The sequence below is a fragment of the Pelophylax lessonae genome (genome assembly GCF_965119305.1).
Source record: "Pelophylax lessonae genome assembly, chromosome: 2".
In the NCBI taxonomy this organism is placed as follows: domain Eukaryota; kingdom Metazoa; phylum Chordata; class Amphibia; order Anura; family Ranidae; genus Pelophylax; species Pelophylax lessonae.
Window position 1 is genome coordinate 681,766,868 of NC_138769.1, and position 24,079 is coordinate 681,790,946.

General features: G+C 45.5%; 1 protein-coding gene across 1 annotated transcript in view; it reads right to left on the reverse strand.

The window, feature by feature from the left end:
- Positions 1-24,079, reverse strand: part of PIWIL4 (piwi like RNA-mediated gene silencing 4) — a 558,880-nt gene that overhangs the window by 198,954 nt on the left and 335,847 nt on the right. The window lies entirely within an intron of this gene.

The following is a 24,079-nucleotide window of genomic DNA, read 5'->3' on the forward strand; positions in this document are numbered from 1 at the left end:
GCCAGCAGCAGCCGAGGAGATGATCGTGAACCAATCACTGGCAGCGGGGAGGGCCGGCCGCATGAACGTGATGACGCGGGGGTTCGGTAACCGGAACGGTTACCGCCCCCTTCCGCGTCATCATCACGTTCATGCGGCCGGCCCGCCCTCCAGTGTCGCTTCCGCTGCCTGTGATTGGTCTGCTGCTGCTGGCCAGTCACATCCCCGCTGCCAATGATTGGTTCACGATCATCTCCTCGGCTGCTGCTGGCCAGTGACAGCGCACGGGCATACCACGGACCCGGAAGGCAAATAGTATGTGGCACTGGCAATTTATTAAACATTACTGAATAAAATAATAAATTACACTTTAAACATCTGCTCCCCCCGCCGCTCCCCGCTCCTCCCCAGTATATATTTCCATGACTTTTCCAAAACCTTAGTGGAATCCTAAGTTTCCATGACCTTTCCAGGCCTGGAAAGTGTCATCTCCAAATTCCAAAACTTTTCCAGGTTTTCCAGGACCGTATGAACCCTGTAACATACTTTCTGTCCTAGGCTAACAACATTCACTTACTATACTGTGTTTAAGGGCCCTTTCACAGGGGCGATCAGATCACGTTTGCCTCTCAGCTTCTCAGGCGGACCTAATCGGAAGGTCCATGCGCTCCTATGGACCAGCGGGTGTAAACAGATTTTTGTGAGTTTTGGGCTCGCTCTGAACTGAGCAGACACGGGCTTGTCCTCCCTCCCTGCTCTGCTTTGATCAGCAGGGGATTATCGAACAGATCTGAACGGAAGGCGCCCGTGTGAAAAGAACAGAAGGTGTAGCACTGTGTTGGTCTGCAAACACTACAAACTAAAAGGAGTGCAAAAGAGACAGAGGACACAGTAAATACCTCACAAGATTTTTGACATGATCAACAGGTTTTTTTTTTTTTTTGCACTTTTTGAACAGATATAACAAAATGCAATCAAAACATGTTAAAGCTTGTTGCCACTTGATTACAACAGAGGCAGCTTACCATAAGTTATACATCTGCACATTGGGCAATTCCCAGTCATATTATGCAGCTTCTAATTAGAGAAAGCTCATTCATTAGGATGTCCAAGTAAATGACACAAGTCAATTGCGCTAAGATTAAAGCCCCGTACACACGCACAGATCGTCGTCATACAAACGTCGGCGGACGAAAGATCTGCCGATTGTACGCGTGTTAGTATGGTGCCTCCGACAGCTGTCTGCACACAATCCGCGGACAAGAGTCTTTCTTGCAAACATGAAAATTTTTGTCTGCGGACACCAGAACGGACGATTGTTCGCCTGTCAGTACAGAGATCAGCCGACAGACCGCAGATTTGAAAGACTGGGCATGCTCAGAAAATAAAAAACACAGGGAAAGTTAACCATTACATGACATCACTTCTGCAGTCAGCTGAAGTATGCGGACAAAATTCTTGTGCTGTCCTTGTGCTGTCTTTGCACTTTTCAACAGACACCGACATCCCGGGGAGAAAAGACGAACATTTGTATGACGATGATCTGTGCGTGTGTACGGGGCTTAAGACTATTCAATGTTGTCTGTCTCATTTAGCAGCTTGCCTGCACATTCAACAAAACAAGTGGATCAAAAATGCAGCAGTTACAGGATTGGGACAAACCATTAACTGCAGACAGGGGTGCTTACAACGATTAGCTTTTATGTAAAACTTTTATCCCAAAAGGAAAATAAAACTGTTTGCTGTAACTGCTTATAAAGTGTTAGTTGGAGTTCAACTTTAATTTGTTAGTGTATCTAAATCGTCTAATACATCTAAAGCTGGGTACGCACAATCAGTTTTTTCCAATCATCCAATCAAGTTGAATGAAAAAAATTGTGAAAGATTCCTGCATCAACACAATGCTTTCTTTTTACATAGTTTTAGTAAGTCTAAAATAAATTGTAGAGATTGTACAATTGGATTGCATAGAGTAGTTTTATACAGGTACCTTGAAGGGAGACATTTAGCTGTCAATATTCTTGTAATCCAGCTCCAGCTCAGGGACAGTGCAAAACACACCAACTTCACTTTCAGATCCCCTTCACACAGCGTAGTTAGGACTGCACATTTTTTTGTGTGTTTTTCCCACAACACGCATAGGGCAGCCCATTGATTTCAATGAGCTGCCCTACGCACAACAAACGCAGTAAAGCAGCTCTTGGGGCATTTTGGCAAATTTCAGTTTACACATTTTATTACCGAACGTTTGTCACACATTTTTGCACTAAAACACAACTAGTTCTTTTTAGGTATATAAAGGTGACCATATACTATACAATCCGGTTGTACAATATCCTAGAGATTTACTGACACTATCTAATATTTCCAATTATGTGGGCCCTTGCACTACATAGGCAGAGTCCAAGCTGGGGAGACCGCTCCAGGTGAGACTGGGATCAGGTGCTGGTCGGATCCGCAATCCAGGATTACATCAAGCAAAAAGGAATGACCGCACTTCCGATGAAATTCAGAAAAAGGAGTGTCTTTATTACACATCAATCAAATGGCAAATACAGGTACACACTGTGAGTGCAGGACAAAAACGGTAGACGCGTTTCACGACTGGATGTGTCGCTTACTCATTACCATAATTTTTCCTTGCACTACATAGTTGATGGGGGATCTAAAGGAGATTGTACAGTTATATTGTATAGTGTATGATGAGCTTTACAGACTTCCAGGTACACACTTCCCCTGTTTTCAATACTACAGCTCTACTCCATATACAGTATCTCACAAAAGTGAGTACACCCCTAACATGTTTGTAAATTTATTATATCTTTTCATGTGACACCACTGAAGAAATTGCACTTTGCTACAATGTAAAGTAGTGAGTGTACAGCTTGTATAACAGTGTAAATTTGCTGTCCGCTCAAAAATTAGATTTTTGTCTTGCCGTAAAATCCTTTTCTCTGATGTTCATTGAAGGACACAGCTCCAGAATTTCTTGACCATTGGGGTATGCTGCCCCCTACAGGGAGTAGGACACTAGGCAGGAAAAAACTTTACCACGCCTATGGGGCAGTCCCAGGGGGTATACTCCCACTTCCTGATATAGGCATTCGGGTTAGTTGCAAACAGTGTCAGAAGAAAATAACCCAACTCATATAGAAGGGGGAGTGCTGTGTGCGTCAATGAACATCAGAGAAAAGGATTTTATAGTAAGACAAAAATCCAATTTTTTCTTTCGTTCATTGACTGACATAGCTCCAGAATCTTCTTGACCATTGGGAAAGCAGTGTCAAACATGAGGGATGGGAAAAAAACACAGCAGAAAAAATTCCCAAAGGCTAAACCTAACCAACCAGGTCACATGGAGCTCAACCAGGAACAACTGGAGCTCCCCTGAAAAACATACACCCTCAAAGAGGACTAGCCCTCTCAAACCGCAGCCTGCAAAGCCTTGCGGCCAAAAGCAGCATCCGCAGATGCCAGCACATAAACTTTTGTAAAATTTTGTGAAAGTGTGCACAGACAACCAGGTTGCCGCATTGCAAACCTGCATCACTGACGCATGATGGTGGAAGGACCAGGAGGCACTAAGCGCCCGAGTAGAATGCGCCTTAACATGGAAAGGAAAAACCTGACCCTTGATTGAATAGGCCTGCACTACCGTCGGTCTGATTAATCAGGAAATGGTTGCAGCAGACGCTATCAACCCCTTGCGAGGTCCATCCGTAAGGAAAGCAAATCTGATTTTCCAAATGATTCGGTTGCCGCCAAGTACACCTTGATCGCCCGGACCACATCCAGGGAATGCTAGGCAATCTCCTTAGGATGCTTAGGCTGAGGACACAGGAAGGACAACACAATGTCTTCATTCAGATGGAAGCCAGAGACAACCTTAGGAAGGAAGGACTGAAAAGGGAGAAGAAGCACCACTTTATCTCTGTGAACCACCAAATAAAGTGAACAAGACAAGGCACCCTGTGATAAAGTCGGAAGGACGAAACTAGTCGGGGCGTGACCTGACGGCGTCAACCAATCAACCTACTACACAGTATCACTGTTAGGAGCGATAGCAGACCCGGAAGGAGCACGGACCACGGCGTGGAGCCTGGGAAATGTCCCCGAACGGTGCAGTATATCCTCCATGATGGTGTACATGCTTTTGTAAATATGTTAAAATGTGAGTGGCTTTTTTAAAGTGGATGCAATAAATAAAGTGTTTATACAGTATTGCACTAGTGGGGTTTTGTGCTTTTTCTCCCCCACATGGTACGGAGTACACTGGTCCCCCTTCATCTTTGCGAGCATTCGGGATTATACATGGTGGAAATTGCTGACATTTGGTGCGTTTGCTTATCCACGAGAGTGGCTGAGCCATTAGTGTGGTGGTGTTAAGAGGTGACCCGCAGTATATCCACTTATCAAATCTACATCCCATCAAGTTCACATGTTTGGATGCACTTATTTATGGATGGACATTCTGATGTTATGACGGACTTTTTACTGATGATTGACTCTTAATGTGAACACCGTTCCCCACAAACGCTTACTGTACAAACTAAGGAAGGTAGGTATGGACCATAAGGTGAGTACCTGGATAGAGAAATGGCTCCAGGGGAGAGTCCAGAGGGTGGTGATTAATGGTGAGTACTCGGATTGGGCGGGTGTGGAAAGTGGGGTCCCCCAGGGTTCTGTCCTGGGACCAATCCTGTTTAATTTATTCATAAATGATCTAGAGGAGGGGATATCGAGTACAATCTCAGTATTTGCGGATGATATTAAACTAAGCATGCCAATATCTTCTATGCAGGATGTGGAAACCTTACAAGCGGACCTGAACAAAATAACGGGGTGGGCAACTACATGGCAGATGAGGTTTAATGTTGAAAAATGTAAAGTAATGCACTTGGGTGCCAGAAACCAGAAAGCAAGCTACTCATTAGGGGGGGAACCTCTGGGTGAGTCTAGGATGGAAAAGGACCTGGGGGTACTGGTAGACAACAGGCTTGGCAGTGGCATGCAATGCCAAGCCGCTGCAAGCAAAGCCAACAGAATACTGGGATGTATAAAAAAGGGGATTCCCTCCAGAAATAAAGAGATTATTCTCCCGCTCTACAAGACTCTGGTCCGGCCACATTTGGAGTATGCTGTCCAGTTCTGGGCACCGGTCCTCAGGAAGGATGTGCTGGAATTGGAAAGAGTCCAGAGAAGGGCAACAAAAATAATTAGGGGAATGGATTGAGAGACGATTGAGGGGGGATATGATATCAATGTACAAATACTGTACTGGCGACCCTAGCATAAGGAACAAACTATTCAGAGAGAGGAGATACAATAAGACACGTGGCCATTCACTAAAATTAGAGGAAAGGCGGTTTAACCTTAAAATGCGTAAGGGGTTCTTCACTGTAAGAGGGGTAAGGATGTGGAATTCTCTTCCGCAAGCAGTCGTATCAGCAGGGAGCATTGATAGTTTAAAAAAACTATTAGATGGGCACCTTGGAGACCACATCATACAGGGGTACACAATGTACGGTTAAAAGCAAACACACACACATCATAGGTTGAACTGGATGGACCGATGTCTTTTTTCAACCTCACTAACTATGTAACTATGTGCAACTGTTTTTGGCGCTACTGGTCACACTTATATGTATCTACATATTGTTTTGTTGCCGTTTCTATACATTTTATATTTTTAAGTAGCAGCATTAGGGATTGGCAGTTGGGTTGTCCTGAAGCGCTTGGGGTTGTTCACTTTTTTCTATTTGGGCAGGCCTTGTGAGCACTTTTTCAACAAGACAAGGCAGCCAGCTCCGACACTCTACGTGCAGAAGTAATCGCCACCAAAAAGGCTACCTTCTGGGACAACGTAAGCAGAGGATTCTTGCAAATATTTTCGAAAGGTGGCTTCTGAAGAACCGACAGTACCAAATTGAGACCACACTGAGGAAACTGAGACCGCACAGGTGGAGCAAAGTGGTGAACCCCCTGAACAAAGGTGCGAACCAAGGAATGTGTAGCCAAAGGACATTGAAAGAAAAACGTCAAGGCCGAAACCTGGCCTTTGATGGTACCAAAGGCAAGGCGCTGTTCCACATCTATTTAGAGGAATGCCAATTTTGAGCAACCGAAAAGGAACGGGTAGAAACGCCTGGAGACTCACACCACGCAATGTTCCAGACGCAATGGTAAATCTTCCTAGAGGTAGATTTCTTAGCTTTTACTAATGGAGTCACCGAGTCAGACAACCCCCCCTATTCTTCAGCACCTGGCTTTCAACAGCCAAGTCGTTAAAGCAAGCATCTGTAAAGCAGGATGGAAGAACGGCCCTTGGGCCAATAAGTCTTCTCTGAGAAGGAGTCGCCAAGGGACATCGGAGACAAGCCGAATTAGATCTGAGTACCAAGACCAGTGAGGGCCAGTCTAGGGCCACTAGGATGACCGGGAATACCTTCTGCCTCGATCCTTTTCAGAAGTTTTGGCAGAAGTTTCAGAGGGGAAAAGGCGTATATCAGACGGTATTGGCCCCAAGGAGCTACCAGTGTGTCTGCGGCGTCAGCTAGAGCATCCCGAGATATGAATCTGAACCTTCCTGTTGAGGCGAGAGGCCAAGAACTCCACCTTGGGAGATCCCCACCAGAGACACAGCTGATGAAACACCTCCGGATGAAGTGACCATTCTCCCTGTACCAAAGCCTGTCGACTGAGGTAATCCACCTGTCAATTTTCCACCCCTGGAATATGTACAGCAGAGAGAGCTGGAACGAAACGTTCCGCCCACCTTAGAATGCCGGCTACTTCCCGAGCCGCTAGAACACTCTTTGTGCCCCCTTGGTGATTGACATATGCTACGGCCGTGGCACTGTCCGATTAAATCCGTACCGGACACCACTGAAGATAAACCGTCCAATGCCAGACAAAGTCTGATTGCCCAAAGTTCCAGTATATTGATTGGTAGTCTGGACTCCTTCAAAGTCCAAATCCCCTTAGCATATTCCGTGGCCAAGACACCTCCCAACTCGGACAGGCTGGCATTCGTGGTGACCACCCTGCAGAACAGGGGAAGGAAGGATTTTCCCTTTCAAAGAGCCGGAGAGCCAAGCCACCATATCAGGGACTCTCTCGTACCACGGCTCAGCAGAACCAGATTGTCTACAGATTGCAGATTCTTCTCCCACTTGGCAAGAATCTATATCTGCAGAGGTCTCTTGTGGAACTGAGCAAACAGAACCACCTCGAAGGTAGACACCATCAGACCCAGCAACCGCAAGTCCTGAGAGCGACCGACTGCTGGACAACAGAAGCCGAATGGCAATCTGCAGCTTTTGGAGCTTGTCCAATGGAAGAAACACCCTGGCTGAGGCTGAGTCCAGAGTCAGACCCAGAAAGTCCAACATGGTGGACGGAACCAGAGCAGACTTCTGGAAATTCAATGTCCAACCGAACGCTTGCAGAGTCCGCACATTGATGTCCAGTTTGTCCTTTAGAGCAGTCAGAGACTCTGCTCGCAAAAGACGATCGTCCAGGTACCCCAGTACGGCAATCCCTCTGCTGTCGCAACAATGCTGATACTGGGACCAACACTTTTGTAAACACTCGAGGAGGTGAGGCGAGACCAAAGGGTAACACAACTAATTGATAATGTTCTTCGTCCACGGCAAAGCGCTGATGCCTGAAATATATAAGGATATGGAGGAAAGCATCCTTGATATTGATAGAGGCCAGAAGATCCCCTTGATGAAGGGACGCCACCACCGTACGGATGGACTCTATCTGGAACTTCTGTACCCGTACAGAGCAGTTCAGGACTTTGAGGTCTAGGATTGGACCAACTTTTCCTTCCTTCCTGGGAACTGTAAAACAGGTTTAATAAAAACCCCAAAAACGTTTTGAGATTGGAACCGGTGCATTCACCCCTTGCAGTAGCAAGTCTTGTACTGCTCCGAAGAGATCACACAGGCGGTCTGGAGACAAACGCATGTTGGAAGGAAAAAAACGTTCTGGAGGATGAGACCGAAACTCGATCTTGTAGCCGGACCGAATCAACTCAAGACAGGTGGGTCCACGGGTCCGGAAAAAAAAAATTGAAGACATTTCCCTATCCCAGATACGGGTGAGGGCACCCCTTCAGGCAGAAGGCTTGTCTGCAGATTTGGAAGGATCTGCTCTTGGCTTACCAGGCCAGGGTCTCTTGGAACCTCCGGAGACGTTCCCGACGGATTCGGATCCTTTGTCCTGAGACACTGAGGGACGAAAAAGTTGCTTATGAGCCGAGAAAAAAAGGCCAACGTCTGCGACGTAACTTCATGCCCCTGGAAGCCTGTTGAAGAAGAGTGCTCTTCCCATCTGTGACTCACTTAATGATTTCATCCAGGGAAGACCCAAACAGGTGATCCCCCACAAAGGGGAGATCCAATCAGGCTTTCTAGGAAGCTTGATCTGCAGACCAGCATTTCAGCCATATCATGTGCCGTCACAGACATCCTAGAAATTAAGAGAGCCGCATCCAGAGAGGCATCACAGATAAACTGTAGCCCCTGGATCAACTGGTCCGCCAACTCCGCAAAGGCAGGGAGATCCTGCGCAAAAGCTTTGCCCACTCCGTCAAGGTCTGGGACACCAAGGCAATGGTGAACATCAGCCTAAGGACTGAATCGACCATAGTAAACATGTGCCGGACCAAGGTCTCCGTCTTGGTATCAAAGGGGTCCTTAAAAGCCGGGAAGTCCTCCACCGGATTTAGAGTGGATTTGTTCAGCCTGGAGACTGTAGAATCCACCACAGGAGGGACCATCCATTTTTAAACAGGCTCTTCAAAGGGGTACCATCTAGCAAAACGCTTACCGCCACATTGCGTTTTGGGCAACCCCACTGGCTCGCGACAATATTATCAGAATATGCAGGAAAAACCCTTGCCGCTTTTGAGGATTTTAGGGTACCGAAGGTGACTGGCGCCGCTGACACAGCCATATGCACCATTTCTAAAGTTTCCCGCACCGATACAATCAGTGCATCCACCAGCACTTTTTCATGTGCAGCTGTAGTAGAAGAGGAATCATCCTCACTATCAGAGGACTCAGGGTGTGTGTACGCAGACCCAGTAGGGTGATTTGCGACTCAGAATCTGAGGAGAGAAAGGAGACAGTTGAAGGCGGTGGACGCTTTTAACTGGTCCGTTTTTGCAAAATGATATCGACCTTGGACACTAAGGACTTCAGAGCCGCCACCATAACAGACAGGGATCAGGCGGTGAAATGTGCTCCATGGACTCCATGTTACCCAGGGAACCACACAGGCAATTGAGAAAAACACACTGCAAAGTTGCCCCTACTGCCACGCTAGCGGCACCAAAGGTCCCAGCACAACCAAATCGATTCTGAAGTAAAGAGCAAGAGAGCTGAAGGGCACCCCCAGGAACTCACCACCCCCGGTGAGCACAGAGCAGAGCACCGGATGCTGTACACCATGCGGCAATCAAGGAGAAAGAGGAAGTCCAGGAGTCAGCTCCAAAAAACATGGCCGCAGTTCTATTCAAAAGGAAAACCACAAGAAAATGGCCACCGGACTACACCAACGTGGCAGCCGAATATACAGCTAGCCATCTACGGCAAAATAACGGCTCCCGGGACCCACAGGGGACACCAAGGGACATCTGTACAGTAAAGGGGGGCCCTGACAGGAGCCCCCGCCAGAACACCCCCAGCCCACATCGTCCGCTCAACACCTTCAAAACGCACCTGGGCAGGTATGGCTGCCTCCAGGAGGAACAGGAGGGGGAGCTAGGTGTGGGTAGATGGTGGGTGGTCCACAGGGGAACCTGACAAATGGGGGGAGCGCTGTGCGGCAAGGAGGGAAACCCGGGGGTCCGACCGTCTCAGGGAGGGGCCCGTGTCCATCCTGAAAGGCCACCAGGGAAGGGGGGACACTACTTACCACACCAAGGAACTGGTGGGCACCGCTCCAGGCAGACCACCTCTCCATTGGAATTGGGGTGCTGCGGGTCAGGAGGCACACTGAGACTTAGACCTGGACTAGGTCATATGCATCCTTGCGAGACGATCAACTCACAGGCAAGCCTCCGTCCAGTGGGGCTATGTCGCAGCCGACCTAACATAGAGGTCTGCATGTGCTCACTGGCCGTTCTGGGGTGAACATAAGGATCTAGAATATTCAGTTCATAGCCTAGTCCAGCAGTTGATTGTAATTCTCAAAGAAAATAATAAAAGATCAGTTAATATAAAGAAATCCGTTTTAAAAAGAAAAAAATGCCAGGACCAAAAGATCCCAGCAAGGAACTAGGTCCTTACTCCTGACTAGGCAGAAAAAAAACTGTGAAAGTGAAAGTATACCCCTGTAACGCTCCTGCGTTTTTGTAGTAGGCTGGATTTGCAGCTGCAGAATCTCCACTCAGTAGTCATGTAGAGATGTGTTGAATAACCAGATCCAACTCTCCAGACTCATCACTGTGGGCCTGTCAGCTTCGGCATACAGATATACACACACTCAATAAGATGTTCCTGGAGTGATAGGATGTATATGATAGTATGAAGGTGATGTGCTGAAGGGACAGGTGTGAACAGTGACAGAGTTGGTAAGCACTTGATAGAAATGTTCAGGAGAGTATTAGATGGTATTAGGTAGAATGCAGATAGGTTAGTAATCGAGTATGGTAACAGGTGGTAAGGACAGCAGATGACAAATACAGGATAGGCTAACCCAGTGCAAGGATAGATGGTAGTAGACTCAAGAGCTAGCAATCTATGTAACAGTGCAGATGATAGAATTTGTATGCATAGATAGTAACAGTTCTTAATGTGCAGAGGTAGGTAGTGTAAGTTAGGTTATGGAGGATTCCCCTGTGGGGTACTTATCACTAGTAAGGTTAGTAGTAGAGGGGTCCAGTAGTGAGGGAGTGATCCGGTAGCGAGATACAGGGATCAGTAGCGAGGTTCCGGTCTGTTCCAGGTAAAAGCAAATAGCTGGAGGTTCCAGCAGCGAGACAAGCTTGTAAGTATGTAGGCACACAGGCACATAAGCATATAAGCACAGGCACAGTGACATTGAACGAACAACATGAGAGAGAACGCCGGCGGTTGAAATAGCCGCTCCGAGCGGCGCTCGGCGATGACGTCATCCGTCTTAAAGGTGTATGCGTACCACCTAATTAGAAAGGTGGGACGCATATTGAAAGGAAATGGAAATTAAGGGTACCAGAGGTACCAGAATCTTACAGTACCCCCCCCCCCCCTTAAGGCCGGCTCCGGAAGGCCTATAGCACTGGTTTCTCCGGGTATTTCGAGTGAAACCTTCGTATAAGCCTAGGTGCGTGAACATCAGAGGTATCCAACCAGGTGTCGTCTTGGGGTCCATAGTTCTTCCATCTTATGAGATACTGGAGTCTTCCTCTGGATACGAGAATCCAAAATCTCCTTAATCTCATATTCTTCTCCGCCTTCAACTTGTACTGGAGGTGGAGGCAAGATGGTAGGCCTTATTCCTTGGTTAGGAACATGGGGTTTCAGTAGCGACACATGGAAGATGGGATGGATCTTGAGATCTGCTGGTAAGGTGAGCTGTACTGCAGCTTTTCCAATAAGTTTCTTAATTGGAAAGGGTCCCAGAAATAAAGGTCCAAGCTTTTTGCTAGGGATCTTTAACCTTACATTTTTTGTCGATAGCCAAACGAGGTCCCCAATAGCATACTGAGGAGAAGGTCTTCTACGAAGGTCGTAGTACCTTTTTTGTTGACTATGAGCGTGTGAGATAGTGGTATTAAGTAAACCCAGAGAGTCTTTTATTTGGGTAAGATAGTCCGAGGCTACTGGGTTACTTGATGGTAGGATGCGTGGTGGAAGAAGTGAGGGATGAAACCCATAGTTCAAGTAGAACGGACTTTGCTTAGTAGTACTGTGGGTTGCGTTGTTATAAGCAAATTCCGCCAGAGGGAGAAGGTCCACCCAATCATCCTGTAGGTATGATGTGTAGCAACGCAGATATTGTTCTATACACTGGTTGACTCTTTCAGTCTGTCCGTTGGTCTGAGGGTGGTAGGGTGAAGTGAGCTTTCGCTCAATCCGTAATATTTGACAAAGAGCTTGCCAAAATTTGGAGATGAACTGTGAACCACGGTCGGATAAAAGAGTCTTTGGAATTCCGTGTAACTTGAACACATGTTTCATCAGTAGTTCCGCTGTTTGTTTAGATGAAGGTAGTCTACGGATAGCGATGAAATGTGCCATCTTTGTCAGGTGGTCCACTGACACTAGAATGGTATTAAATCCTTTAGATGGTGGTAGTTCTACTATAAAGTCTAAGGACACAACTTCCCATGGAACCTGGGGTATTGGTAGACTGCAGAGTAGACCAGATGGTTTTGTAGTGTCAATTTTGGACCTTGCACAGATGTCAGATGAAGAAACAAATTTTTGTACAGACGTCTTCATATCAGGCCACCAAAACTGCCTGGTAAGCAAATTAAGGGTTTTCGTCATACTCATATGTCCTGCCATGGGCACATCATGTGATAATACCAAGATCTTGGTGCGCATAGTAGGGGGTATGTAGAGTTTGTCGTTGTAATAGAGGAAGCCTTCTGCATCAGTACTTAGTTGTGGTGGAGGTGAATCCAATCCTATACTGTGCAAAATCTCTTCCTTCAAGGAACGAACAACACCAATAATACGTTCATAGGGTATTATAGGAATAGAAGTGATTTCGGCGCAGTTATCTTCGGTTAATCGTGATAGCGCATCCGCTTTTTTATTTTTGTCTGCAGGCGTGTAGGTCACTAGGAAGTTGAATCTTAGGAAGAATAATGACCATCGTACCTGCCGGTGGGAGAGAGTTTTGTTAGTCTGGAGGTATTGAAGGTTTTTGTGATCTGTATATATGAGTATTGGTAACCGGGTACCTTCAAGTAGATGTCGCCAATTCTCCAGTGCCAGTTTTATGGCAAGCAACTCCTTTTCACCCACTGGGTAATTCACCTCTGGGCTGCTTAGTGATTTTGAGAAGAAAGCAACTGGGTGGAGTGGTGAAGTATTTGTTGGTCGTTGGGAGAGAACTGCTCCTACTGCCATATTTGACAGATCTACCTCCAGAATATATTGGAGGGATGGGTCTGGATGGCGTAGTATGGGAGCAGAAGTAAAGCTTGATTTTAACAAGCAGAAAGCTTGATTTGCTTCTTCTGACCATTTGAATGGTTTCTTTATATTTGTCAGTTGTGTGAGAGGTCTCACAATAGCAGAAAAGTTCTTGATGAACTTCCTATAGAAGTTTGAAAATCCAAGGAATCGCTGTAATGCCTTACGAGTTGTTGGTATAGGCCAGTCCAGAATACAGGATATCTTGCTCATATCCATCTTAATTCCGGTTTTGGATATGATGTATCCTAGGAATAATATTTCTTCTTTATGAAATAGGCATTTTTTTAATTTCACGTATAGATTGTGTGCGAGTAATCTGGATAACACAAGTCTTACATGTTTTATATGTTCAGACAGAGATCGAGAATAGATAAGTATATCGTCCAGATATACTACAACACAGACATCAAGTAAGTCTCTAAAGATGTCGTTTATGAACCTCTGAAAAGCTGCGGGAGCATTACACAACCCGAATGGCATCACAAGATATTCGAATAATCCATATCTGGTTCTGAATGCTGTTTTCCACTCATCTCCGTCACGGATTCGGATTAGGTTGTATGCCCCTTTTAGGTCCAATTTAGAGAAGTAAGTAGCCCCACGCACTTGTTCGATGAGTTCAGGGATGAGCGGTAAAGGATAGCGATCCTTTATCGTAATCGTATTTAATTGCCTATAATCGAAAATAGGCCTAAGACTTGAATCCTTATTGCGGACAAAGAAAAGTCCTACAGCTGTGGAAGAAGTAGAGGGTCTAATGAACCCTTTTTTCAAATTTTCATCTAAGTATTCCTTGAGATGAGAAGGTTCATCCTGTGAAAGAGGATAAACATGACCGAAAGGCAATTTGCTTTTAGGGAGTAGATCGATAGTGCAATCATAATCCCTATGGGGAGGCAACACTTGAGCATTTTTCTCAAGGAATACTTCGGACAGATCCTGATAGCATAATGGTGCAATCTCATCTGACACCACAGACAGGATCTTTCCAAAAGATGGGAGGTTACACGTAGTCTCGCAATAGTGAGAAGGGAAAGTTAAAGTCCGTCGGTTCCAATCTATGATTGGTTGATGTGTGTGTAACCAAGGAAGTCCCAAAATAATGGGATAATGGGGTGAAGGTAGTATATCAAAAGTGGTGGTCTCCATATGAGACTCGTTAGCAGTGACAAGGAGTGCTTGTGTCTGGTTGGTGATTGGACCAGAAGATAGCGGAATACCGTTAATGAAACTAACAGAAACAGGTTTAGATTTGAAATAATAGGTATTTTATTTAAGGTAACAAAACATGTATCAATATAGTTCCCACAAGATCCTGTGTCGATCATAGCCTTGGTGGTAATCCTAGTCTGGTCCCACTGTAATGTTAGATGAACAAAGAGATAGGGGTTAGAAAATGAAGTCGTTAATCCTCCTAACAAGACATGTGAACACTCACCCTCTTTTTTGCGGACAAGGGGACAGACGCTTATCAAATGATCCGGGGATGCACAGTACATGCAGAGATTTCTGGATCTTCTTCTGGCTCGTTCAGTAGTTGATAAAGGTGGGCGTATGGTTCCTACCTCCATGGGAGTAGGGTCAACGGCCGAAATCCGAGAAGGACTAGACAATGGCATTCCCATTTTCTCAGCCTTTCTTTCTCGCAGTCGCCTGTCGATGTTGATACTGAGTTGTATTAAGGCATCCAAGGTGCCAGGTAAATCCGCTCGGGCGAGCTCGTCTTTAACCACTTGCCGACCGCCGCACGACTATCTACGTCGGCGGTCAGCCCCTCACAGGCAAAGTGACGTAGGGCTACGTCACTAGCTTGTGAGGGTCTAGGGAGCGAGCGCGCGCCCCCGGAGGCGCGCTCCCGCTCCCGAGTGGTCACGGACCCCCCCGCGCGTGTGACCGGCGGACCCGATGTCCGCCGGCCACTCTGCGATCGGCGGGGGAGAGGGAGAAAGTCAGGCAGCTTGTGTAAACAAGCTGCCTGTCATTCTCCTCGCTGTATGAGAGCTGATCATCTGGATCTACTATGTAGATCCGTTGATCACTCTGCATACAGCTGAAGCCCCAGCCAATCACAGTTAGAATCACGCCCCTAGGGACACACACAGCCCCTCCCTCTCAAATAAAGTTAACCCCTTCACTACCAGTGTATTTTTACAGTAACAGTGCATATGTATAGCACTGATTACTGTAGAAATGTCACTGGTAACCCCAAAAGTGTCAAAAATGTCAGTCAAGGGTCCGATCTGTCCGCCGCAATGTCGCAGTACCGCAAAAAAAATCGCAGATCGCCGCCATTACGCGTTAAAAAAAAAAACAACAAAAATGACAAAAATCTTTCCCTTAGTTAGTAAACGCAATAACTTTTGCGCAAACCAATCAAAATACGCTTTTTGCGATTTTTTTTTTACCAAACATAGGTAGCATAAAACAAATTGGCCGAAAATTTTAAAAAATTTTGATTTTTACATTTTTTTGGGGGGGAATTTCATATAAAAAAAAGGGAAAAATATTGCTATTTTTGCAAAATGGACGCTCTTTTTTTGTTTATAGCGCGTGATCAAAAAATCGCACAGGTGATCAAATACCGCCAAAAGAAAGCTCTGTTTGTGGGAAAAAAAGGACGCCAAATTCGTTTAGGTACAGCGTCGCACGACCGCGCAATTCTCCGTTAAAGTCACGCAGTGCCGAATCGCAAAATACCCCCTGGTCGGAATGGGGGTAAAATCTTCCGGGGCTTAAGTGGTTAACAGCTTCTGACAACCCGAGTCTGAATTGAGTTCGCAGAGATGTATCATTCCACCCTGAATCAAGGGTCCATCTTTTGAACTCTGCTACAAAGTCTTCTACAGGTCTCCTACCTTGTTTTAAAGCCCTCAATTGAATATCAGCAGTACTCTGCCTATTGGGGTCTTCATATAAACTAGCGAGTTCCGCTAGGAATAAAGAATAGGAGTTGAGAAGCTGATCATTTTTCTCAAAGAGAGAGTCTGCCCAGGCCCGTGGATCACCCGTTAAGTATGAAATAACTGTACAGACTTTAATTTGATCAGTAGGGTATGTACGAGGTTTTAACAAAAAAAGCAATTGGCATGCGTTTTTGAATTCACTAAATTTTTTCCGATCACTTGTAAACACTGGAGGAGGGTTTATTTTAGGTTCAGGGGGCTGAGCAGCAGTAAGCCGTGAAAGACGGGTTACCTGCTGTGTCAGAGTTTGATTTTCTTCTTTTACTTCAGTAAGAGCAAGTATTAATGCATTTACTTGTTGTGTTAATTGTGTCACTTGAGTGGGTAATTCTGCTGAATCCATTTTTTGGGTTCGTTCAATCTGTAACGCTCCTGCGTTTTTGTAGTAGGCTGGATTTGCAGCTGCAGAATCTCCACTCAGTAGTCATGTAGAGATGTGTTGAATAACCAGATCCAACTCTCCAGACTCATCACTGTGGGCCTGTCAGCTTCAGCATACAGATATACACACACTCAATAAGATGTTCCTGGAGTGATAGGATGTATATGATAGTATGAAGGTGATGTGCTGAAGGGACAGGTGTGAACAGTGACAGAGTTGGTAAGCACTTGATAGAAATGTTCAGGAGAGTATTAGATGGTATTAGGTAGAATGCAGATAGGTTAGTAATCGAGTATGGTAACAGGTGGTAAGGACAGCAGATGACAAATACAGGATAGGCTAACCCAGTGCAAGGATAGATGGTAGTAGACTCAAGAGCTAGCAATCTATGTAACAGTGCAGATGATAGAATTTGTATGCATAGATAGTAACAGATCTTAATGTGCAGAGGTAGGTAGTGTAAGTTAGGTTATGGAGGATTCCCCTGTGGGGTACTTATCACTAGTAAGGTTAGTAGTAGAGGGGTCCAGTAGTGAGGGAGTGATCCGGTAGCGAGATACAGGGATCAGTAGCAAGGTTCCGGTCTGTTCCAGGTAAAAGCAAATAGCTGGAGGTTCCAGCAGCGAGACAAGCTTGTAAGTATGTAGACACACAGGCACATAAGCATATAAGCACAGGCACAGTGACGTTGAACGAACAACGTGAGAGAGAACGCCGGCGGTTGAAATAGCCGCTCCGAGCGGCGCTCGGCGATGACGTCATCCGTCTTAAAGGTGTATGCGTACCACCTAATTAGAAAGGTGGGACGCATATTGAAAGGAAATGGAAATTAAGGGTACCAGAATCTTACAACCCCCTGGGACTGCCCCATAGGCATAGTAAAGTTTTTTTACTGCCTAGTGTCCTACTTCTGTAGGGGGCAGCATAACCCAATTGTCAAGAATATTCTGGAGCGGTGTCCATCAATGAACGAAAGAGAAAAAAACTCAACACACAGCCATTAATGTCTAAACCGCTAGCAACAAAAGGAGTACACCCCTAAGTGAAAATGTCCCAAAGTGTCAATATTTTGTGTGGCCACCATTATTTTCCAGCACTGCCTTGGGCATAGAGTTCACCTGAGCTTCACAGGTTGCCACTGGAGTCCTCTTCCACGATGACATCACAGAGCTGGTGGATGTTAGAGACCTTGTGCTCCTCCTCCTTCCATTTGAGGATGCCCCACAGATGCTCAATAGGGTTAAGGTCTAAAAACATGCTTGGTCAGTCCATCACCTTTATCCTCAGTTTCTTTAGCAAGGCAGTGGTCATCTTGGAGGTGTGTTTGGGGTCGTTATTATGTTAGAATACTGCCCTGCGGCCCAGCCTCCGAAGGGAGGGGATCATGCTCTGCTTCAGTATGGCACAGTACATGTTGGCATTCATGGTAACCTCAATGAACTGTAGCTCTGGCAGCACTTATGCAGCCCCAGACCATGACACTCCCACCAATATAAAGGGTTGGTGAAATTCTTGCGCTGTCTCTCTAGTTGTTGTCTAAAATATAACACCTTTAATGCCGCAGGTACTAAAATTGGTAACCTACACAATTCAGATAAATATAGTTGGGGGGAGTACCGCGCTTTAAAGTGCTTAATATAACATAGATAAAATTATATACATATGTGAAAAAGTGCCTTAGTGCTTCTTAAATACAATATTCATAAATTATGTGTCTCAATGTGCAAAATAAATAACAATCTGATATAAATCCTTCAATTAATATAATAGGTGATAAAATTGACTAAACTAAAATTGATCTTAGTTAAACCAACTATATAAATACAATATATAGTGAAAACATGTATATAAAGTTATAAGTCCGTGACCTTTTCAAAAATTAAATAATGTGCTCTAAATAGGTGGTTTCAAATATAAAGTGCTGAAGTGTCCTTTAAATAAATATATAAATATAGAGTGATCAACAGAATCTTCTTATCCAAATTTGACATGCAGGTGCTCTTTCGTGCGGTGCCCACTAGGTGTCCTAAGCGCTCACCTCAATGCTCTTTTAAAAGAGCCTTAAGTTGTATGCCTCAGTATGCTGTTCCTTCCTCCTTATTGGCATATAGGTACCATTATGAATCATCAGTTATATCTCCCTTATACAAACAGCTATATTCCAGGGGATATATGCGGTCCTTTATATCTCCAAAAAATCAAATTGGGCCAAACATGGTGAAGTACGTCCCATAAAATTTATTAAAAAAGATAAGAGTAACACTCACATTGCATTGCGTCTTGTTTCTAGCATAACAAACATTCCTTTGCCGATACGTAACTTCCAGGGGAAAAAGCTGCGTGGGTACGCGTGGGTACGCAGCGTAACGCGTAGGATAGCCAAACCGGAAGTGACGTATCGGCAAAGGAATGTTTGTTATGCTAGAAACAAGACGCAATGCAATGTGAGTGTTACTCTTATCTTTTTTAATAAATTTTATGGGACGTACTTCACCATGTTTGGCCCAATTTGATTTTTTGGAGATATAAAGGACCGCATATATCCCCTGGAATATAGCTGTTTGTATAAGGGAGATATAACCGAGGATTCATAATGGTACCTATATGCCAATAAGGAGGAAGGAACAGCATACTGAGGCATACAACTTAAGGCTCTTTTAAAAGAGCATTGAGGTGAGCGCTTAGGACACCTAGTGGGCACCGCACGAAAGAGCACCTGCATGTCAAATTTGGATAAGAAGATTCTGTTGATCACTATATATTTATATATTTATTTAAAGGACACTTCAGCACTTTATATTTGAAACCACCTATTTAGAGCACATTATTTAATTTTTGAAAAGGTCACGGACTTATAACTTTATATACATGTTTTCACTATATATTGTATTTATATAGTTGGTTTAACTAAGATCAATTTTAGTTTAGTCAATTTTATCACCTATTATATTAATTGAAGGATTTATATCAGATTGTTTTTTATTTTGCACATTGAGACACATAATTTATGAATATTGTATTTAAGAAGCACTAAGGCACTTTTTCACATATGTATATAATTTTATCTATGTTATATTAAGCACTTTAAAGCGCGGTACTCCCCCCAACTATACTCCCACCAATATGCTTGACTGTAGGCAAGACACACTTGTCTTTGCACTCCTCACCTGGTTGCTGCCACACCCGCTTTACACCATCTGAATCAAATCGTGGTTGAGACCAGAAGCGGGTAGTCTGCTAATGCCGGGTCGAGAGCCAGGAGAGTCATCAGCCAAGCCAGGTCATATACGGAGGAACATGGAGAATGGAAGACTGCTAGCAGAGATGCACCTTGAAGAACAAACGCAAGGGCAAGAAGTGCAACCCATCAGGTGATAGATATAGTCAAGAATGCAGCATCATTACTGTGTGACGCCCAGGCAGCAGGCAAGTGATGATGCAATCAAAGTCTATAAGAGGCAGCAGTCTGTACATGCCCAATATGGCTGCCAACAGGGGGGCAAGGTAAGACACAAACACACGTTTGACACCATCTGAACCAAATAAGTTTATCTTGGTCTCATCAGACCACAGGACATGGATCCAGTAATTCATGTCCTTAGTCTGCTTGTCTTCAGCAAACTGGTTGCGGGCTTTCTTGTACATCATCTTTAGAAGAGGCTTCCTTCTGGAACAACAGCCATGCAGATCAATTTGATACAGTGTGTGGCGTATTGTCTGAGCACTGACAGAATGACCCCCCCCCCCTCATGCCCAACCCCTTCAACCTCTGCAGCAATGCTGGCAGCACTTATAAATCTATTTCCCAAAGACAACCTTTGGATGTAACGCTGTGCACGTGCACTCAACTTCTCTGGTCGACCATGGCGAGGCCTGTTCTGAGTGGAACCTGTCCTGTTAAACCATTGTATGGTCTTGGCCACCGTTCTGCAGCTCAGTTTCAGGGTCTTCTCAATCTTCTTATAGCCTAGGCCATCTTTACGTAGAGCAACAATTCTTTATTTTCAGATCCTCAGAGAGTTCTTTGCCATGAGGTGCCATGTTGAACTTCCAGTGACCAGTATGAGAGCGATAACACCAAATTTAACACACCTGCTCCCCATTCACACCTGAAACCTTGAAAAACGCACGAGTCACATGACACCAGGGAGGGAAAATGGCTAATTGGGGCCCAATTTTTACATTTTCACTTAGGGGTGTACTTACTTTTGTTGCCAGCGGTTTAGACATTAATGGCTGTGTGTTGTTTTAATTTTAGGGGACAGCAAATTTACACTGTTATACACACACTCACTACTTTACATTGTAGCAACGTGTAATTTCTTCAGTGTTGTCAAATGAAAAGATATAATAAAATGTTTACAAAAATGTGAGGGTTGTACTCACTTTTGTGAGATACTGTAGGCTGTAATGTGATCTCTCCGCTTTTGCAACTCCTGTCAAATGAACAATCTATGCAAGAAGAGGTTACAAAACAATATATCAGCAGAGGAAGACATTGCTGTGTATTCAGTGAGAACAGTGCTCACTGACAGTGATTGCATGTATGCACAGAGGTGGTCATGAGCAGTCTCTTGTAAGGGAAGGGCAGGGTGTGTGTTAAAGCGAAACAACACTGCAAACCAAAATCATTCTTTTATTCAATTTTAGTATTCAAAGCAAACACAATCATCTATCCATGTCTCCATGCTTTATTTGGCTGAGAAATCAATTTGAAAATCACCCCGTAGCATTTCTAGCTGTGGCCATCTTGAGTAAGGGCAGATGATTCATGTAGTATTTACTTCCTGGAATCTATCTGCGCCTAGCTCAGGCATGCAGGCAGAAGGGTGTGCTTAGCTGTTCCAACATGACTGCACAACAGTGCACAAAGCAAAGTCCATAAAGACATGGATGAGCAATTTTGGGATGGAGGAACTTGTTTGGCCTGCACAGAGTCCTGACCTCAGCCGGATAAAAGACCTTTGGGATGAATTGGAGTGGAGACTGCGAGCCAGGCCTTCTCGTCCAACATCACCTCACAAATGCGCTTTTGGAGGAAGGGTCAAACATTTCCATAGACAAACTCCTAATTCTTGTGGACAGCCTTCTCAGAAGAGTTGAAGCTGTTTTAGCGGCAAAAGGTGGGCCAACTCAATATTGAACCCTACGGACTAAGACTGGGATGCCTTTAATCAAATCAATACTTTTGACAATATAGTGTACTTTCCTATCTGTTTACAAATGATAGCAGCATAAGGATTAAAAATAGTCAATGTTAATTGAGACAGTTCGGCTTTAATGATGCCAGCTGCTAAAGTACCTATTTCTAACAGTTTTCACATCCCAAGCACCAGGACGGATACCAAGAAGTTTTCTACAGCATTCACTGGTGGCTGAAGTATGGCCTGCTCTAAAATATACAAAGATACTGTACAAAAATTGTATGTTGGTTCATAGGGAAGCTGGACTGAAAAAAAAAAAAGGGTGAATATACCCTTTACGCAGGGTGAGAATGACCAAAACAGGTACTCCCCTGTTTCTCAAGTCCCTGACTTCAATAGCAATGCCTTTAAAGCCAGCTCCTTAAAAGAAGACTGGAAAATCAAAGTTTGAGACAGGAGATCGTGTCGACCCAGTAGGGTCCACAGTTCACTCACAGACAGGTTTACAATGTCAGAGCCCCACATTCTTCCTGGCAAGTTTTGGGCGATCAGTATCACTAAAATGCCTTAGACCCGAATTCTGTGAAAAAGATGAGGTAGAAGCTGTAACGGGGAAAATGCAAGGACTCCCCGAGCCGAGTCCTGATTGAGGACCCCCCCAGATGGACAGACTCACATCCGTGGTGACAACTGTCCAGTATATAGGGAGAAAGGATTTCCCCGACTGAAGCATTAGGGACCGAAGCCACCAGACCAGGGACTCTCTGGTCCTGTGGCTTAACCGAATCCAAAAATCCAGAGAATTCGGGTGTTTGTTTCACTTGAGAAGAATTTCCCTTTGAAGAACCCTCGTGTGGAACTGAGCAAGGGGACCGCCTCGAAGGAGGACACCACCAGTCCCAGTACTCTCATACAGGTCTGAAGGGATGGCCGGTCGTTGGACATCAACAAACGAACCGCTGACTGGATCTTCTGGAGTTTTTCTGGAGGAAGAAAAAACCTGGCAGAAGACGAGTCCAAGGTCAGGCCCAGATAGACCAGTCTCATGGAAGGGGTCCGAGACGACTTTTGAAGGTTCACGATCCAACCAAACTCCTCCAGAGTACTCATGGTGACCCCCAAGTTTTCCGTCAGCAATGCGGGGGACTCCGCATGGAGAATCTGATCGTCCAGGTAGCCCAGGACTGATATCCTCCACTGTCGCAACAGTGGCCCCGCCATAGCGGCCCCGCTACTGCCCCTCGCAAGTCCCTTAACGGGACAGGGGATAGTCTAAGATTGGCTTGGAAGAACCTGTCCAACGGGCGAGACCGGAAATTCGATCTTGTACCCAGATCGGATAAGTTTGTGAACCCATTTGAATCAAGAAGGTCCAGGGTTCCAGAAAGGAACAAAGACGTCCCCCCAGCCCAGAATCAGGTGAGGGTGCCCCTTCATGCAGATGAAGACTTGTCTGCAGGTCCAGATTGGCTGGTCTTTGCCTTTCCCGACCCGCACCATTGACCGAGCGCCGCAAACGGCGCAACCCTCGGCCCCCAATGCGACCATGCACACAAGGTCTCAGCCTTAGGTAAGCCCAAAACAGTCTCCCACGTGGGGGGGGGGGGGGGTGTCACAACAGGACAGAGGGAAACCCAGGAGTGTGAGGGTCCGACCATCCCAGGGAGAGGGCCCGCGTCCACCCCAAAATCTGCCAGGGAAGGGGGGGGGGGCTGGAACGATTGCTCACCATACTGAGAACACAGGGGGGCGCCATCTCATGACAGGACCCAACGCCACCGGAGTAGGGGGGCTGTCGGCCAAATAGGAACTCTGCGACATAAGCCTAGACCCTTTCGTGTGAGTCCTGGCGAGACGTTTAACTCGCGGGGCCAGTCCCTGTCCAGTGGGAATATGCTGCGGCCGACCCAGCGTGGAGCTAAGGTCTGCACACGCTCGATAGCCAGACTGGGGTGACCACTGGATATAGGGATCCAGCCCGTAGCCCAGCCCGGCATAATTGCTTGAAGATCTCACAGGAAAAACGTTCCAGAGAAAAGAAGACTAGCTAAAAAAAATCTACATAAAAAAATGACTTCTATGCCAGGACCAAAGATCCCAGCAAGGAATTAGGTCCTTACTCCTGACTAGGCAGAATAAAACTGACATCCTATGCAGGAAGAGAGAGAGTGTACCCTACGGGACTGCCCATAGGCGTAGCCAGAACTTTTTTCTGCCTAGTGTCCTACTCCTGTAGGGGGCAGTATAACCCTACTGATATGAATCAGAGAGAACTGCGTCCATCAATGAACGATAGAGAAAGTGTGTTTTTTTGGGGGGTTCCACTATGTTGGAAGCAACTTGTAACCTAAGAGGGGGTAATCCTCTAAAGCAGGGATCCTTAAACTACGGCCCTCCAGCTGTTGTGGAACTACACATCCCATGAGGCATTGTAAAACTCTGACATGCCCAGACATGACTAAGGCATGA